Raw genomic sequence first — 17677 nt, 5'->3', positions numbered from 1 at the left:
ACGCGACGCAGGACAGCATAAAATTATCACACGCAGGCATGAAATTACAAAACCACCCTGGGACCCAACAACAAAATCATTTCTCTTTTTTTCTTTTTTTTTTTCCGTGAAAAAGATGGAGGAGGGTGTTGTTGGGTGGGGCGGGGTCGGGGGGGGGGGGGTAAGGACGGCATTCAGAGAGGACATTTTATTTTGAACCCCGACACCCTGTGCTTGTCAAAGTTATTGGGGGGGTGTACACAATGTGCGTACAGTTTGGGGTAGTACTACGCGCCACTTTGCTAAGCCTGTCGCCCATAACCGTTGCCCTACGCGATAGAAGGCGATTACATGCACTCTGTGTGTTTTCCACGACTTGCACGGTTGTGCAGGAGCCCTTGTGGAGGTGGGCCATGTAAATTAGCTTCCCTGGGGATGCACGCTAACGTGTAGCGGCACCAGCGCTAGCACTACCGCGATGCACCGCGCCAGGATCCTGGAGAGTACGGCAATCCTGAGTGCCATGCGGTAGAATTGGGTGTAATGTGGAACACCAGTTGTCAGACTGTTCATTGGCGTAACCATGGTTACCACTAATAAGGTGAGGTATTCTACACCTGAAGCAGGAGTGGTCGTTAAGTGGAAGGGGGATGGGTTGTTTTGTGTTGAATTTCATTTTTGCTTACACTTTTTAGCGGATGAGTGGTTGTTTTCCAACCTTGCGTTTCTGTGCTTGCACTTGTCTGAATTAAAATTTTCCTGGTAATGCACAGTCTGATTTTGCCCCGTTGTATAAAATAAATCCCCCTTTTATGCCCTTCGGATTCCGATTAGCATTATTATTTTAAACGTATGAACGGTTTAAACCCTAACAAAGACAACTTTCCTGCAGCGATTAAGTGATGTAAATTAAGTGGACTGCAGGGAGAGATGAACACTTGGTAGCTGAAATAACACTCTAGCCCAAATTACCCCCTGCACGTCGACACACCACACGCACACACACACACACACACTTCCCTGTTCCAGTAAAGCAGGGCGGTGCCGCTCATGCCCGCGTCTCTGCCGCCTGCTCGCCGGGTACAATGCGGAGCGGCGAGGCGTGGGCGCAATCCAAAATGTGACACGATGACACAGCGCTGAGCCTCTGGCCTCACCTGCCGCTCACAGTCTGGGGGGGGGGGGAGGGGGGGCACGTCTGCTCACCAAGTGCCCGTCAGCGCAGCGATGTGTTTGATCCAAATGGGAAAACCAGACGGAGAAAGAGAGTAAATAATAATATTAATAATGTGGCACGGTGGTGCACTGTCCTCCCCGTGTCTGCAAGGGTTCGCTGACTGGAAGCCCTGGCATGGACCCTGGCGGGTGGCTTTAGAGAAAAACCCACATAATGCCGTGGATGCAGCCCGAGCTTCAGTAGCTGTCCCAGGGTACAGGGCACTCAATATTTACAGACCCAGTACAGAGCACTCAGTACAGAGCACACAGAATAGGGCACTCAATATTTACAGACCCAGTACAGAGCACTCAGTACAGAGCACACAGAATAGGGCACTCAGTACAGAGCACACAGAATAGGGCACTCAGTACAGAGCACTGTTTACAGGCCTCTCCACTCGTAAGCTCAGTACAGCCCTTAGTCAGACATCAGTACAGATCATTCGTCAGTCTACAGGCTCAGTACGTCATCAGTATGACACTGTTACACTTCATAGTCTAGCAGTCACAGTCAGTCCAGTTCAGGGTCAGTCATCAGTATCAGCGCAGTCAGTCAGTCAGTCAGTCAGTCAGTCAGTCAGTCAGTCAGTCAGTGTGTCAGTCAGTCAGTCAGTCAGTCAGTCAGTCAGCAGTCAGTCAGTCAGTCAGTCAGTCAGTCAGTCAGTCAGTCAGTCAGTCAGTCAGTGTGTCAGTCAGTCAGTCAGTCAGTCAGTCAGTCAGTCAGTCAGTCAGTCAGTCAGTCAGTCAGTCAGGCAGTCACTCAGTCAGTCAGTCAGTCAGTCAGTCAGTCACTGTGTCACTCTCACGCGTTCTCGCCAGGGGGGGTCAGTCTCAGTGATAGCTGACTGAGGCCAGACTCCGTGAGCGTAACGCATGTTTACGGAAGGATAAATCCGTGCGTGAGCGTACCTCACCAGCTTTTGCAAAGAAAAGCTGATTTTAGCCGTGAACATCGTGGGGGGGGGGGGGAACTGAACTCCTCCGGATACTGTGTACAGTAAAATAAGCGCACAGATCCTAACAAGCTCTGACACGGCTTCCTGAAGGGGTTCGACTTCCCCGGAAGCCAGCCACGGACTTCTTGGAGGTGCCAAGCTTGGCATTCCAGTTTTTCTTTTTCCTTAAGACATGAGCCTCGCAACCAAAGAGCTCCAAACTCCACCGGCAGAACTAACCTTTTTATTTTATTAAAGAGTGCACTGATATTTTTAATACTTAAATTTGATGTGTAAGGGAAAAATTCTCTCGGGAAGATGCAGGTCTGTGCTTATATTCAGCACTGCCAGGACAGTGTGAGTCAAACACTCCTGTCACAAAATGAAACAGAGCCTCTATAACAGGAGAGAGAGAGAGAGAGAGAGAGAGAGAGAGAGAGACACACACACACACACACACACACACACATACATACATACAGGAGAGAGAGAGAGGGATAGCGAGACAGGCATAGAGTGAGGTGAGATAGACAGAGAGACAGTCAGAGAGACAGACAGACACAGAGAGGGAGGGATAGAGAAACAGACAGAGAGAGAGAGAGAGAGAGAGAGAGAGAGAGAGAGAGACAGACAGAGGGAGAGAGAGAGAGAGAGAGAGAGAGAGAGAGAGACAGAGGCATGCTGGTATAGCTGCAGCTCCGGCGTGGTTGCCAGGTAGTGGGGAGTTCAGGTGCAGTGTTAGCCCAGCTCAGGCCTCATCAGCAGAAGGGCGATCTCATCCTGTCTGCAGCCCTCCACCAGCGCCACGCTAATTGGGTTCCAAACGCGCCCAAGGAATGCATAATGCACACACACACACACACACACACAGCCGCACACACCCACCCACACACACATAGCCGCACACACCCACACCCACACCCACCCACCCACACACACACACACACACACACACACACACAGCCGCACACACCCACACCCACACACACCCGCACACACACACACACACACACACCCGCACACACAAACCCCCATGCATACCCAGAACCGTGGGCACACGCACACACGCACTCATACACACACACACTGCTGCATGCTGACACTCACAGACACACACAGTGTACACACACACACACGTTCGCTTGCACACACACTCACACACACCTTTTTTCATTTCCCTCAACCTCTCCCACCTCATTCCACCTCTCTCACTCACTCTGTTCATCTCCCTTTCCCTCTCTCTCTCTCTCTCTCTCTCTCCCTCCCTCCCTCTCACTCCCTCCCTCCCTTTCCCTCTCTCTCTCTCAACCTCCAAACACAATTTGCATACACTTGGTATTCTGAGCAGGCGAAATAAGAATGAAGAATTATGAAAAACAATTTAACAATAATAATGACGCTGATGATAAAATTAATTATACCCAGGGATGAAAAAACGAAGCAGGCCTTTTAATTTGATGCAGAAACTGCTGATATCAGGTGTGGGTGGGGGGGGAGGGGGGTTTGGATGGTAAGTTTTTGCACACGGAGAACAAAAGCACCCCTGCCATCTCACAAAAACAAAATAACACCAATGGGGGGAGGGGCTGGGGGAGGGTTGAGTTTGTGAGTTTTCTTTTTTTTTCTTTTTCGGTAGTTTCAGTGCGTGCCATGCGACTAATCTCGGGGGAACTGACTGACAGCGATGTACCCCCCCTAACCCCCCCCACCCCCATTGGGATGGCTTTAATAAATACTGCTCTCCGGGGAGCTTTAAAAAAACAAAAAAAAAAAAAACGGTCTCTGGAAACCAACTTGTGCATTCCGTGTTCAGTGGTTTTTCACTCGACTGATGGCACCACCCTTAACACCACCCAACGCAGTCACCCTCCCTTTGCACACTGCGCTGCTGTCATTATTTCTTTTCGCACCTTCCAAATTTCACGTCCTCCATGACTTCTTGTCTTTATCGTTATCATAAGCCCCACGTACACAGTGTCATCGCGTTGTGAAATGTGAATCTGAAGTAATATGAATTTAAGCTCCACTGCCAACAATGGAGGTTTAGTCTTTAAATATTAGTCAATTTATAAATAAAACTTAAGGTCATATTGAGAATAGTTGGGAGGTTCCGGAAGCGTTGGTGAGTGTGGGATTTGACGATAAGAGGCACTGTCAATCTTAACAATAACGCAGCAGCCAGTCGCAATGTAGCTAAACAAAAAAAAATCCTGTTCATTTCATTTTAAGTCAATACATGCACTGTATGGATGAAGTCTGTATAAACATGTCAGTATGTAAGCTGTATGCCTTAGATGCTGGTTACTGTATATGGAGGGAAAATGTTTTCTTTTTTTCCTTTTCTTTGCCTGTTTTGTTTGGTTTGTGAGGTCACATCTGCATGTTTGGAGTTAAATAATATTATTATTATTATTATTATTATTATTATTATTATTAAGAAACTGGACAGTTGACCGAACACATAACCCAAACTTTTTGAGACTGTGCTTCTAGGCAGGACTCCCAGAATGCACTGGGGGGGGGAGGGGACGAGGCGCTGATTTAATTTGCAAAGTTCACGCGGCGGCGCGGCGTCCCTTTTAACCGCCGCTAAATTGTTTTTTGACAGAACCCCTCGAAGCAATTTCTCCCCCCGACGTTTGATTTACATATGATCTTTAAACAGCTCCGCGGCGGTAATGGCTGTTTGGTTATCATTCACATCACTCGCCGGGACGGGTCGCCCCGACAGGAGGGGGGGCGGGGGGGAGGTAGGCGAGGTGGGGGGCGGGGGGAGGAATGTATAACTAATGAAATAAATTGATTAAGGGGCGAAATCAATTGCTTTACTGCCCGCAATGAAGATCTAGTGCTTAATTTAGCATGGAGCTGCAAGGCTAGGCATTAACAGGAAAAGACTCCAAATCTAATTGGTGCTAAATGAAGTACAGTAATGAACAGTCATTTAGCCCAGGACCTGCTTCAATTCTCTCTCTCTCTCTGTCTCTCTCTTTCTCATTTGCTCTGTCCTTTTATCCTGCCTTCATTTTATGATTTCCGTCACCTTTGTTTCCTGAATGTGTGTAATGATATTCATAAGAAGGAAAATGAATTAAGCACACGCGTGTTTGCATTACTGTGGAAGAACAGGCCCAAACTGTCCTGTTCAGGAAAAGACGGTGGTGAGGGAGGCAAAAACACACATACCTGGGGGGAGGATCATTTGCTCGTGCTGCTATGTATTTTCTGATATTCAAAAACTATTTTATTTTCAGTTCAGGGCAGCATATTATTTCCATAAGGGTGCAGGCAGGTCTGTGAGACCCATACTGCAGGTGCATGCACCGGTGCAGTGATGCAGACGCATGGAGAACGTGCTGGGAGGCAGGCATGCGCATGCACATGCACACAGACACTCTGACACCCCGCCCCATAATGTCCTCGACACGTTCTCCAAACGTCACGGGCGCGGGGCAACCTGAAGAGGGCGATGAACAATTTAAGAAACGTTTTATAAAAACGCGGGATCTGCAAAGAATCAGCTTTCCACCTGAAAGACTCCTCTATTCGCTCTCCTCTTCTCCGACTGCTCTATCGCTCTTCTCTTCTCCGACTGCTCTATCGCTCTCCTCTTCTCCGACTGCTCTATCGCTCTATGTGTGTGGTAAAAGGTCTGCTTTTTTTACCCGCTAAGACGGGGGGGGGGGGGGGGGCTGGCCGGGGAAAAAGGTTAAGCAAAGTTTACGCCAATTACGGAGCACCACCGTGTGGGGGGGGGTCCCTGGTGCCCCCGCCATCACGGCTGATATTTAGGGCGAGACGGAGACGCACTTCTTCCCCATCAAACGCGAGCGGCTTTAAAAAAAAGAATTAAAAAAAAAAAAAAGCACAGCGAGGAATGATATTATGAGCCCGGTCCCTTTACGGCAGGCGTCAATGCGAAAGGGCGGCTCTGACATTCAAACGGGCACCTTAAAGAACGCCTCCACCGCGCGCTCCGTGTCCGCGGGGCTGATCCCGCCATGGTGCTAATCCCGCCGTGGCGCTAATCCCGCCGCGGCGCTAATCCCGCCGCGGCGCTAATCCCGCCGCGGCGCTAATCCCGCCGTGGCGCTAATCTCGCCATGGTGCTAATCCCGCCATGGCGCTAGTCCCGCCGTACCGCGGCCTCAGGTTGCCCAGGCCAGCCACACGCTAATCGCTAATCCGCCGGACAGAGATGGCAAAGCCGTGTTTCTGAAACGCAGGAACATCTCAGTGACGGAGAGATGCATCACAATGACCACCTCAAGTTTATTTGTCCTTCCACTTCTCTCTGATATCTGTGAGCTGCAGTGGTCGAGAGCGTGGCTCGCTCACAGTGAACGCGCACAGTGAACGCTCACCTGTATTAACAGCGATGGACTGGTGCGAGTGCTGTGCGTCGTTCAGTGGATAAGTCCAGGATGTATCACGTGGGGGGAAAAAGAAAAAAAAAAACCCAAACTGTGCAACAAGCAGGACATACCACCTGTCATAGACCTGCTATGACAGACGCACTGCAGGTGTCGACAGATGTCATAACATTGTCATGATCTATGCATCTACCACTTTGCAACAGTTAATCGAAAAATCTATTGGGTAAAATTTGCTGCGTACTGTACATCGTGACAATGTTGTGACATACAGCAAGAGCTGTAATGCACTGACTTGACAGGTTATGACAGCTACTATGTCATGCATAAGTCAGGTGTTGCCAAAACACTATGATCTGAACTTTCTCCTGTTAAAACAAAATATTGCACTCGCATCGTTATCTTTACGATGTAGCTCGTTATCGTGCCTCCCAGTTTGACTTAACATTACTTTCTGACCCAGCCTGTGCTTACTGTGTGAACTGGACATAATGTGCTCATGGCTCTGAATAACTGTTACATAATGGGTATCGTACCTTATCGGACCTGTGCTTTGTAGTCGTTCCGACGACCTTGGGTATGCACTTACTGTACGTCACTTTGGATAAGTGATGAACAATAAGTACATCACTTATCCAAATAAATTTAATGTGATGTGTTTTATGAGTGTGTGTTTGTATGTGTGTGTGTGTGTGTGTGTGTGCGTGTGTGTGTGTGCGTGTGTGCATGAGTGCATGTATGTGTGTGTGTGTGTGTGTGTGTGTGTGTGTGTGTGTGTGTGTGTGCGCGTATGTGTGTGTATTTAGGGGGCACTAGCAGTGTTAGCAGCACTAGCAGGAAGCAGACATCTTTCCCATCATTAGCTAACGAGACCGACTCCGCAGACGTAATTAAAGCAGCGGGTTGGCGGGTTGGCGGGTCTGCCACACCGTGTTCGCGGGAAGCGGTGGAGGGAGATCCGCCACGCGGCGGAGGAGGGAGCCGTGGCCTCTCGCTCGCTCGTTAGCCGACCCCGCAGAGCATTCTGGGTAACGCGCAGGGGCACGCTTACGCCTTTGCCCACACGGAAAGGAAAAAAAGAAAAAAAAACCCCCAGGAATGAGGAGAGGAAACCGAAACGCTTCGCTCTGCACCCGTAACTGCGCGATGACAGTAACCACGACTGCCTGGGGGGGGGGGGGGGGGACACCGCCAGGCCTGTGGGGGGGGGGGGGGGGGGGGGGGGCCGCGGTGTTGAAACATCATTCCTCCGGATCAGGGGGGCCTCGGCCTCTAATGAGGCGACTGTGAAGAACGACTTCCTCCACCCGAATCCCCCTCCCCCCCCCCCCCAAGCGAGTTATCACACCTCTGGGACCCCCCCTCACTCAGCACAGGACTTCACACACACACACACACACACCGCGCGCGTGCGGTAAAGCTGCCAAAACACGAGGGGGGGGGGGACTCTGTTTGGACGTCGTGTTCGGCACATGTTACTCGCGTGTGGACAGTGCGGTGGAGACTGAGATGACTCCACACAAACATCCAGAAAGATCCGCGTCAGTCTGACTGACTGACTGACTGACTGACTGGAGGAAAGGGGGGGAGGGGGGGCGAGGGGGGAGGGGGTTGGGTGGAGTTCAACCTCTAATCTAAAAAAATGACAAGCCTTCCACTGCCGAATGACAGACCACTGGAATCAAACCAGGAAATGAAACGGCCATCGATTTTTTTTCTCCTGCTTTATGAATGTGTCCCTTGGAACCCCCCCCCCCAACAGTACCACGGCTATGCCAGCAGCACCCCCCCTGCACCCCCTCCCACACCAAATTCTTGCTTCCTTCCTGGAGACAGGTTTAGTGCATCTCTGTTAAAGCCCTTAAGACGAAGCACTAAAACTCATAACGGATAAGGAGCAAATAAAACACTAACGATGAACTGTGCACACCTCCGCTAGGATACTGTCCTGCGCTCACCCCGACCACACCCCAGACCCCCCCAATGGGACTCGGCCTAAGGGTCAGGCCCCCAGTAGTCATGGTCACAGACGGAGTCAGAGTCGGGAAACAAAACAAAATGCAGGCTACTCCGAGTGGCTGACACTTTATTTTTCGGTGTCGTTTCGCAGTAAAATGGCACAGAAACGTTTATAAATGTGCAGGAAGTGAAGAGGAGTAACAGGAAGTGGTAAATTCACAGATCAGCGAGCCCTTCGTTAGCCACAGCGGAGAGAGGGGGGTAAAAGCGGCGAGAGGGGGGTAAAAGCGGCGAGAGGGGGGTAAAAGCGGAGAGAGGGGGGTAAAAGCGGAGAGAGGGGGGTAAAGCGGAGACGAGGGGGGTAAAAGTGGAGAGAGGAGGGTAAAAGCGGAGCAGAGGGGGGTAAAAGCAGAGAGAGGAGGGTAAAAGCGGAGAGAGGGGGGTAAAAGCAGAGAGAGGGGGGTAAAAGCGGAGAGAGGGGGGTAAAAGCGGAGAGAGGGGGGTAAAAGTGGAGAGAGGGAGGTAAAAGCGGAGAGAGGGGGGTAAAAGCGGCGAGCGGAGAGAGGGGGGTAAAAACGGCGGGCGGACGGACGACACGCCACTCCAGCGCGCACACAGAGGGCGCCACACCCGCCGCTGCGTGGGCCTTCTGCCCTACGCTCAATTGATCTTTATTCCTAATTAATTATCTCGACCGTTCCTGAAGGCAGCCAGCCAGTCATAAAGGCTGGCCCCCCCCCGCGCGCACGGACCATTACAGCTGTGATCGGCGCTTCCTCCCGGCCTACTGCTCTCCCACGCGGACAGCGGGCCTCTCCGCGATAAACGCGCTCCAGCAGGCCCCGATACGATCACGCACAACAGCTTCGTTTGTTTAATGTTACGTTGCTTAATTTCAGCGTGTAAATGACGGATTACCGTTAGTCTTAATACAGTGCGTTTGATGTGCTACACATCATACTGCTCGTACATGATTATTTTTGGAGTAAAATACAGCTTTAATTGTTCTGATCTTCAGAAATGTGTGATAAGCTACAAGGCCACACTGTTGCTAATGACTTGATCCTGATGTAGTTAAATTTAGGCCACAGCGCATTGGACCAGTAACACAAATAAGACGGGAAAAACCGGATGCATTCTTCTGCGTGCTGATTTAAGCTGCGCCACTTAATTTTGCGCTGGTGGTACAAAAGATTTTCAGAAGTTAGTCTCCCCACCCGTGTGTGTGAGCGAGAAAGAGGGAGAGGGGGGAGAGAGGCAGAGAGAGAGAGATGGGGAGAGAGAGAACGGGGAAGAGAGAGAGAGTGAAAGGCCCTCAGTGAGAATTAAACCCAATCGTGAGATTTTTATTGCACCCTGTGACTCTCCAGAACTGTCTGTCTCACGTCAGGCAGCTGCTGTCCCAGCACACTGGACTGAATCATCCTGCTATCCCGGACTTGGTTTATTTTCAGGGGAGTGAGCTGAGCAGTGAACAACTGCAAATGAACTTTAAAACCCCCCCCCCCAGAAATAGCTTATTACACTGCGATGAGGTCAGAAAGAAGAGAGAAATACTGTCGGGGGGGGGGAATAAAGTACATTTCCATTCTAATCTGGTTAAAAACGAGCCGCCTTTTCAGCATTTCTTTACGCAGCCGCGCGGTATTTCACCATTAAGTGCCCATAAATACCCTCTTTGGAAGATATCTGTGCTGATAGAACTAATAAAGGTAATCATGTCATCAATAAAACTCTGGGACATGACCGAGCAGAGATAAGGGGGGGGGGGGTAGGTGGGGTAGGGGGTTCACAGACGAAGGAGGAGAAATGGTAGTTGAAGAAGGGGAGGAGAAGAAAAAAAGAAGAAAAGAAAACGGGTATAATAAAATAAAATAGGGAAAGGTTGGTACGAGAGATGTGCCATCAGCTTACTGGAAGAAGACGGGGGCTCCATCGATCACAGTGACCGCCGGTAACAGCCAATAGGACGCTGCCAGTGGCCACCGGTGGATTCCTCTCTCGGAATGTTCAGAAGTTTAGCAACAGAGTATCCACCAATCACCACCAGTGTAGCGAGAGTATCCACCAATCACCCGCAGTGTAGCGAGAGTATCCACCAATCACCAGCAGTGTAGCTCGTTTGGCTGCTAATCAGTACAAAAGTTCCAAAAAAGTTCTCTGAAAAGGTATAGACACTTGTCTGGGGTGGTACCCTATAGGTACATAAAACTGTACCCCTAGCCAGCAATACATAATTGATTTGTATCCTTTTTTTTTGTTTGTAAAAGTACCCAAATGGAACATTATTCAACTGCGACATTTGGAACTGTCTCTAAAACCAATGTGCCCACTGAGTTATTTCCGCATTCCGTGATGGTGAGACGCTGTCTAACCCACGTAGGTGCATGGCTGCCCAAGCCCCACATTAATTAATTAATTAATTTTGGCCGTGCTTCATAAAATAAAAAAAATGTCTGGACTATTAAGATGTGTTGGAGCGATGCAGCGATGTTGGAGGAGGCAGACCCTGAGACCCAGGGGAAGCGGAATATTGTCTTTGATACAGGTGATCTCAGGCTGTCTATCAATGGACAAACGGCGTCAGCTCGAAAACAGAGAGCAGAACGCGTACCAACGGCATGACAGCTAAACACGATGATTTTACATTCATATCTGATATTATTTACGTAGGGTTGGCCGATATACTGGAACAACAATGATCAAACGTGTCTGGAGCGTGGAAACAATCATCGCTGATTTGTCTTTTTCCTGTACTCATACCTGATCAGGTAGTGACCCTTAGAACTTGACACGCCATGAGAAAAACAAAAAGAACATCACCACTCATATCTGTTAGATGTTGATGTGACAGCAAATCAGCAGCAAGGTCACGCAGTTTCCATGAGATTGATTTTAAAAGAACACATCACATGGCGGTGTAAAGCTGTACGGCCTTGCTGTGATTGGACTCTGTGCCCGTGTGAGTCACAACAGCTTCACCTGAGCCTCACCTCAGATCTACCTGCACCTACAGAAGGCTGCCGGCTTCTCGCGCTGGAATCGTGTGTGTGTGAGCTGGGTCGTGTGCAGTGCACACACGCATGCGTGAACCAACCGAGCACATGCTTGAGCGTGTGAATATGTGCACGTGTGTGTGTATGTATGCGAGTGTGAGTGTGTGTGCGTGCTCGTATGTGTGTGTGAGTGTGCATGTGCGTGTGTGTGCATGCGCGTGTGTGTGTGTGAGTGTGTGTGCGCGCGCGTGAGTGTGTTTGTGCATGTGTGTGTGTGTATGAGAGTGTGTGTGTGTGTGTGTGTGTGTGTGTATGTATGCGAGTGTGAGTGTGTGTGTGCGTGCGTGTGAGTGTGTTTGTGCATGTGTGTGTGTGTGTATGAGTGTGTGTGAGTGTGAGTGTGTGTGCGTGCGTGTATGTGTGTGTGAGTGTCCGTGTGTGTGTGTGTGTGAGTGCGTGTGCATGTGCGTGTGTGTGCATGCACATGTGTGTGTGTGTGTGTGTGTGTGTGAGTGGTGTGTGTGTGTGTGTGTGTGTGTGCGTGAGTGTGTGTGTGTGTGTGTGTGCGTGTGTGAGCACACAGCAGTAACAGCAGCGGGTCTGTGCATGTGAATGAGCTCACCGATCGACCCGAACCTCACCGCTGTATTTATAATGCGATGGAAGGGGAATCAATGCATACTTAATGTGGAGGGGAGGGGGCAGGTAAGGAGGGGTGGGGGTGGGGGTTTGGGGGGAGGAGGAGGAAGAGAATGGAGGTGGGGGAGAGGGGGTGTTGGGCTACATAATCAGTATCCAAATCTACAGAGAATCAGTTTTACTCTGCTTGCAGCACATGGGATGGTCTCCATTAGTTACACAGTAAAATTAATAGAGTAAATTTAACTCTAATAGTGTTAATTAAACTCTTAACAGGTAAAAGTTGTGGACAGAGTAGAGCCAAATCGTATCTGTTAGAGTTCAATTAACACTAAACATTTAACTGTGTATAAATACATACTACACACACACACACACACACAGATTATGTACAGACAGAGAGAGAGAGAGAGGCTGTAAAGTTGTCCATAGAGGCCTGTTTACACTTTTCAGCTATGTTGATCTGTACACACTGCAGTGTGTGATTTTTATATCATCTGGAAGGATAATTCAATTTCCTTTTTCCCCAGCAATATCGAGACGCCGCGGATGCCTGAGTGCTAAGCTGATAAAGACGTATAAAAGCCATGTGGAACAGGTTTGTGTGATTAGAAATCACAGCCCCCCTGGGCTGAGCGTCCAGCCGCAGAGCTGGCTCACTGTGCAGAGATAAGCTCTGCGGTCTGGGCTCTGACTCTGACCGTGCCGGGGCGACTGTGGAGGGGGGTGCGCAAATGCCTGTAGCGTGCTAGCGTGTAGCATGCCCGTCTGGTTGTAGCGTGCTAGCGTGTAGCATGCCCGTCTGGTTGTAGCGTGCTAGCGTGTAGCATGCCCGTCTGGTTGTAGCGTGCTAGCGTGTAGCATGCCCTCCTGGTTGTAGCGTGCTAGCGTGTAGCATGCCCTCCTGGTTGTAGCGTGCTAGCGTGTAGCATGCCCTCCTGGTTGTAGCGTGCTAGTGTGTAGCATGCCCGTCTGGTTGTAGCATGCTAACGCGTGGCGTGTCCTCCAGGTTGTAGCGTGCTAGCGTCTAGCATGCCCTCCTGGTTGTAGCGTGCTAGCGTCTAGCATGCCCTCCTGGTTGTAGCATGCTAGCGTGTAGCATGCCCTCCTGGATGTAGAGTGCTAGCGTATAGCATGCTCTCCTGGTTGTAGCATGCTAGTGTGTAGCATGCCCGTCTGGTTGTAGCATGCTAACGCGTGGCGTGTCCTCCAGGTTGCAGCGTGCTAGTGTGTAGCATGTCCTCCTAGTTGTAGCATGCTAGCATGTGCCCTGCTAAAGTGCAGTAAGGACAGTGTCTAAAATGGCATCCGTGCATGATATCCAAAATGGCCAATGAGAATAGTGTTGTTAATTAAATTAAATGGTCTTCAAAAGATTAAAAAGTTTATATTCGGAAGGATGAAAAGTACTCTGATGCTGAAGCACTGGTGTGTTTTAAGCACTGTAACTGGACAATTTAGATACATTTTTCAAAATAATTTTTGAATCCCTACACAGATTTTCACACCTCACAGTAATTAGTAGGCTCCAAATGCAATTACACAACACTTTTTCTGACACATTCTTCCTTGTCTGTTCTGTTGAAACACCTAATAATATTTAAGAAATTGAGCAGACCTCTAATTTTTAATTATATCTCGTATTATTAATAATCAAACTCGGTTTATCGCCACAAATGTTCATTTATGTTGTTCTGCACCATCTCCACTCGAGCCATCTTTCTGCTAATATATACAGTATATACACTGCCTCATTTTTTATGGACCCTGTGAAGTAACGTTGTTCAAAGGTTCAGGGTCGTGAAATGAAATATTAAAAATTCATGTATTTTTTTTCCATATGCCTTATTACGCTGACCTTTACGCCTGAATCGGTGGAGCTCGCTAACGATCACACATCAGAGCGAGCTGAGAGCTGGAGCGGGCTCGAAACGGAGCTCCCCTTCGCCCCCCCCCACCTGGGGGCGGGTCTGGCGTTCCGCACACCCACACGTGTCCCCCGAGGAGCACGGCGGTCCCATACATGCGCACACAAAACACATGCAACTAACACACGCCACGCACGCGTGTGCGCACACTCACGCACACGCACACACGCACATGCACATGCACATAAACACATACACAGGCCACTCACACAGGTACATGTATGCACACATACACGCACACAAACACATACATACTCCACACAGGTACAGGTACATATACACACACACACACCCACACACCCACTGGGGGTAAACAGGTGTAGTTTGGTGCACTGAGTGCAGGTCATCAGCTCCTGTTGAGCGATTATCAGGGCAGAGAAGAAAAGCTTCTCTGGCTTATTTTAAACGCTCAGCTTCGGTGTACTCCGCCACCCTCAGTACAGCCTGTTCGGTCTGACCCTCACTCCAGCAGGGCGGAGACGAGCGAGCCTTTCGGCTGCCTGAGATACTGCTACTTTTCTGCTTATTCTCCTGGCCAGGGAGCAGTGGTGATGCAAACGGCCTGTTTTTTTTTCTTCTCTGTTGTGTAACGGAGGTAATGGCAGGGAAGAGGGCACGGAGGGGGCGGGGGGCAGCTCAGTGAGGGGGGGAGGGGGTGGGCTCAGTGAGGGGGGGGGGGGGGGGCAGTTCAGCGGGGGGGGGGCAGCTGGACTCTCTCTCTCGGAGCGTGGCGACCTTCTGTTCTACTGGAGGTGTGTCGGGTCCCTCTCTTTCTCTGTTAAACACGCTCAGAGCACTTATCTGTGTCCTTACTCTGCCCTTTTCCCACAATGCCTCTCTCCTATCCGCTCACCATAATGCCTCTCTCGTACTACGCTGCCCATAATTCCTCTCTCTTCTCCCACACTTCTCATAATGCCATTCTTTCCTGTCCTTCGCCCACAATGCCTCACTCCTGTCCTACACTTCCCACAATGCCTCTCTCCGGTTCTACACTTCCCACAATGCACCTCTCCTTTTGGTTCCCAGGACGGGGGCTTCACGGCGCTGGATAAATCCAACGGAGCTGGACTGCTCGGTAAAAGGTCCAGTGATAATTCAACTCTAACAGTGTTAACTCAGCTGGGACCAAATGTTTTCTGTTAGAGTTGAATTAAACCTGGACATTATACCGTGGGAGATAATCTTTGTCCACAGCACAGTAAGATTCTCATTTAGCACTCGCTTAGCACACGTTAGGTACATGTGTAACACGTCAGACTGGACAGGTGATTTATAGGAGGGGCTCTCCTGTAACACGCGTGTGGGAGGCCACAGGCCGTAATCACACTGACGCCAAGCTGGCTTTATAATGAAGGCACGGTCACATGATCACGGTATTAATGGTGGACATTTGAGCACGTGGAATTATGGGTAAAGGGAGGCGACGTGCTAACAAGCTGCGTGGGACAGAGCTACACAGGTACCTGCACATCTGAGTGAGCATAATTACGTGTGTGTGTGCGCTTCCGTGTGGGTGTGTGTGTGTGTGTGTGTAGGTATGTGTGTGTTAATTGGGATAAATGACAGGGAGAAACAAGTCAAAGATGCCACATAGCGGTAGATATGATCCTTAATGCTGCCAATGCATTAGACATGTTGTAATAAGACATATATAACCTGCTTATTACAGCATCATACTGCTATTACTGCATGGGCAGAGCCATGTTAATCAGACAGCACATTGTGATAATGAAAATATGCATTAATCACAACCTAAAGATGTTGCATAGTAACAGTGTTTAGAAAATTGCATGCAACATGGAACTGTGCACAGAATGGAACTGTGTGCAGTAACAGAGAGAACTTCTGTAATCCCTAACCCTAACCCTAACCCCTTTCCATGTAGGGTCACGCCCGCTTGGTCTCGTCCCTCCTCCGATCTGATCCTGTCCTGGATTCCCCGGTCCCAGAAGCAGCTCACCAGCCATTTGGAAACGGAGTGGTTTTCCGTTGGGAAGCCACAGGTAAGCTTACTTCAAGAGGGGTACTCAAGACGGAAGGCCACTGTAGGACCTGGAGATGGAGATCACAGGGAAAACTCACTCATTCTGTCACCTTGAAGCTGAGTCACCTTAAGACATGCACACACATGCGTGCACATGCACGCACGCACACACACACACACGCACACGCACACAGGCGTAGCATAACTGCAGAACTCTTTTTTCTTTAACGCACAGCTTTGGAAAATGTCAGAGCCCCACTGCTAACGTTTCTCTTTTTCTCTTTTGACCTCCAAACGTTGCCCTTCCCACAGACCCCCTCCTGCCAGATCACCAGCTCTGAACCAGCAGCCAGACTTCGGCCTGGACCCTCGCTGGGGTGCGGAGAAAGCACAGCCTGTTTCCACACGGTCTGTTCTGTGAGTGTTCCTCAGGAGGCGACTGCCGCTTCCTCACTGCATATACAAGTGATTTAAAGAACTGGCCACACATAAAAACTTAAACAAGATCGCGGCACGAAGACGGGAACCAGAAATAAGATTCAGAATTCGTCATTTTTAATGATGTCACACAGCCCAAAAGCCCCTTCGGTCCGAGCACTTGCGACGGCGTGCTTATTCGAATAATAACTGTGCCGCTACAACAGCTTTAGTTCACTTGCCGTGAGTGTTTGCCATGTTGCTGCTGATAATCTGGTAATAGCAGAGGACAGAGTCGAGCGGAGTGGGTTTTTAGGTTGCTGAGCAGCTCTCAGCTTCTCGTGCGTTTCCTCCCCCTTCACCTTAATAACCGCTGACTGTGCGCCTTTCCTTCGGCCCGGCGGACTCCGGCGTCCCGCGGACCGACCGACCGACCGACCGCCCGCCCGCCACCGGGACCTGGCGCCGGCGGTAATGCTATTCCACGCACGTCCGCCGCTCGCCGTCTCCCGCGAGCCAATCAGGGGACGAGGAACGGGAGAAATTTAAAAGGGGCTGCCAGCGCGCGATCTATTTTGCATAATTGTTTTGTCATTCAGAGAGATAAGACTGACTTCAAAGGATTTATTGTTCAAATAAATTTAGCGATACTACAAGCGAAACCTGCAACTGTCTTTTTTTTCCTTTTTTTTTTTTACCCCGGCGTAGTTAGACTTCATGACAAAAACACAAATGAAGTAAGAAAAAAAAAAGGAAAAAGATAATTCTCGCTTTCAGCTGCTTAAATCTTGGTTGGAAAATATACTCCCTGACATTCACTTGCTAAACATCATTTTTTCATTTCATGTTTTTTATTGAGCTATGTTACTTTTTCATAGATGAAATGGGTCAAGTAAAAAAAAAAAAAAAAAGCCAATCAAGTCGGGTGCAAAAACCCTACTTACAAATGAACTTCCTGAGCACAAGGGCATTTTATTTTCACCCACTTTTCAAGATGCACAGAAGTCAAATTTGAGGAGATTGATTTGCGGCATATGGAATCTTCAATATGTCAGTTGGCATTTACACTAAAAAGGGTGGAAAAATATAAGTGGCTGACGCGGCAGCGAGAGACAACAGGGCTGCCTGGTGCGAGCCGAGCGGCGCTCCATTAAATGCAAATGTCAGATGAATCCTTTTCTCCCTCCTTAGCGCTGCTTCTGCCCCCTGCAGAGCGGAGCTTTATTCCCCTGATGGACCAGGAGAC

The 17677-nt window shown here is 49.5% G+C and overlaps 2 long non-coding RNA genes across 3 annotated transcripts in view; both read right to left on the bottom strand.

Moving 5' to 3' along the window:
• The window catches only part of LOC135264622 (uncharacterized), a 64471-nt gene extending 48501 nt beyond the window's left edge, over positions 1–15970 (bottom strand). For both annotated transcript variants that reach the window (XR_010332761.1, XR_010332762.1), the window contains exon 1: positions 15902–15970. This is a non-coding gene — a long non-coding RNA (uncharacterized LOC135264622). The remainder of the gene's footprint in view (positions 1–15901) is intronic.
• The window catches only part of LOC135264621 (uncharacterized), a 39811-nt gene continuing 38097 nt past the window's right edge, over positions 15964–17677 (bottom strand). Inside the window, exon 3 of the long non-coding RNA XR_010332760.1 lies at positions 15964–16082. This is a non-coding gene — a long non-coding RNA (uncharacterized LOC135264621). The remainder of the gene's footprint in view (positions 16083–17677) is intronic.

Source organism: Anguilla rostrata, chromosome 10 (assembly GCF_018555375.3).
Source record: "Anguilla rostrata isolate EN2019 chromosome 10, ASM1855537v3, whole genome shotgun sequence".
NCBI classification, from domain to species: Eukaryota; Metazoa; Chordata; class Actinopteri; order Anguilliformes; family Anguillidae; genus Anguilla; species Anguilla rostrata.
Note: the sequence above shows the minus strand (reverse complement) of the source record. Positions and strands in the feature narration are given on the sequence as shown.